We start from the raw sequence: 2498 nt of genomic DNA on the forward strand, positions 1-2498 counted from the left end.
CAGAAATAACAGCAATATGTTTTATAAAGGCCTACTCAGTCAGACAGCTTCGACAGAGAAAGTAAGATGATGACCAAGAATTGCTGTAGGATTTGGCAAGACAGTGGTCAGTGGGGACCTTGATGAGGGTCAGAGAGAAATGGGGATAGAAACTTGAGTTGGGTTTCTAGAAAATGGAAGGTGCAGAAATAGAAACATCTGGGAGAGAAAAGACATGCAAAGAATTTCCTCTAAGCTCAGCAAAAGATGGATCAATTAAAAATGGACCAAGTCAAGGAGGAGCATTGTTTGTGTTTTGTTTGTTTCTGAAATGATGATAATGACATCATGCTTTGCACTAACGGGAAAGTTCTAGTCGAGAGGAGAAATATGGTGATTGATGAAGGGCTGGCAGCACAAACAGTGTTTTTGAAAATATGGGAAGGGATGAGCTGGGAGGCACAGATGAAGATGTTAGGTTTAGTGAGGGGCCCTAATGGGTGCTTCCTGAATCTTTGTTGAAAGAATTTAGGTTGTGTCACAGTGTTCATTGTAAAATATAATACCGCTTTGGATATCCTTGTACATTTATCTTCATATGTTTATGCGACTTTGTTGTTGGTTAGTCTCTAAGTCCTGTCTGACTTTTTGTGACCCCATGGACTGTAGCCAGGCTCCTCTGTCCATGGGATGTCCCAGGTAAGAATATTGGAGTGGGTTGCCATTTCCTTCTCCAGGGGATCTTTCCAACTCAGGGATCAAACCCAGGTCTCCTGCATTCCAGGCAGATTATTTAACATCTGAGTCACCAGGGAAGACCAAATTTTGTCACATGTTCGATACAAGCTACTATGGTATGTTTCTAAAATATTTACCTATTTCCACTTTAAGACATCTCTTTTTTAATTTCTGCTATTTTACTTCTTAATTATTTTTTACTGAATGGCAACCCACTCCAGTATTCTTGCCTGGAGAATTCCATGGACAGAAGAGCCTGGCTGGCTACAATCCATGGGGTTGCAAAGAGCTGCATAACTGAACAACTAACACTTTCACTTTCACTTTCACTTTATTAGGTTAAGCACTTTATAAGTACCTGCAGTAAAAATATGTTAATTGATATGGAGATTCTCTAAAAATATTTTTAAAGTGTCTTTATCATTTGTGTTTTTTTTTCCCCTAAGAAATTTAGCCTGTGAAACAAACCACTTCTGAGGTGGGAAAATGTACATATGTAATTTATTGATATGTTAGATTGAGTTACTTTCAAAATATATTAAATGCTTTAAAAAAAATACTGGAATTGACTTCTTTTAGAATTAGATATCCTTGTATTGGATATTTCCTTTAATATATAGTATATTGTATAGAAAAGAGTTTCACCTAATAAAGTTGCTTTAAATAAAGTGAGTAAATAAACAAATAAAATTCATCAGATGTTGAAAAATTGCCTTCCAAAATATTTCATTTTTTAATTCCTAGAGTTGGAAATATTAGCTCTAATCATCTAATCTGTTGTTTTTCTTTGTCTCTTGCAGGTCTCATTTTAGCTATTACTGGTTTTATCTATTTAATTTCTTTCCCCTCTTTTATACTGCTACATTTCCCCTTTGTTTTCCTGTATTCCTTTGTGATGACTCATCTTTGTACTGTTTGGCCAGAATCTGGGCCTGGAGGAGTGTGAACCACACCAGGTTTACATTGTAAACAAGACACTCTCTCCCAGCTGCTCAGGCACCTGCTCCCTTGGCCTCCTATGAAAGCAAATTCTCAGGGCAGTTAGCCAGTCTCTCTCCAAAGAATTACCTCCAAGGAGACTCAGCAAACTCAAGGGTTAAGTCTCTTCAGAGCCACAAATTTCACAGTGAGGAGAACAGGTTAGATTTGCTTTAAAAGTGTTACATATTGAAAAGTTACATGGCAATTATGAAAAAAAATCTCTTGTGGGGGAATTCTCTGGTGGTCCAGTGGTTAGGACTCAGGTTCAATCCCTGGCTGGGGAATTAAAATCCCACAAGCCACACAGCATGGCCAAAAAAAAAAAAGACTTCTTATGGTAAAACCTGTGGGCTCCAGTTGGATTTTCGGCCAACTGCCAATGTTAAACCACAAGACAGAAGGCAGTGATGACATAGAGGTGGATGTTGAGGAAATGGCCTGGGTTTGGTCAGGAAGCAGGTGGTAATAAACCTCAGAGACTGGCAAAGGAGGTGGCACAGAAGTTTAGCAGCCAAGTTATTGGTACCACTTCGAAACCAGCTGTTTAGGGGGATGTGGTCTGTCCTGCTCTGGTTGCTACTGATGCTATTTATGCTAATTCCTCAGAAGCCCCTGGTTGTCCCTTTTCTCCAGGTCAACTTCGGTGGAAGATCCTCCAAGCGGGTGTGAGCTCTGCCACTTCCCTGCTGCCCCACATTGCTGTCCCCTTCCCTGGTCCAGGGTCTGCCAGGCCACCCACGAGCCACTGGCTTGAGCAGGGCCAGAACTGGAAGGAGGAGGTGGTGACCAAGGAGACCCAG

Source organism: Bison bison, unplaced genomic scaffold (genome assembly GCF_000754665.1).
Source record: "Bison bison bison isolate TAMUID 2011002044 unplaced genomic scaffold, Bison_UMD1.0 scf7180017864491, whole genome shotgun sequence".
Taxonomy (NCBI): Eukaryota; Metazoa; Chordata; class Mammalia; order Artiodactyla; family Bovidae; genus Bison; species Bison bison.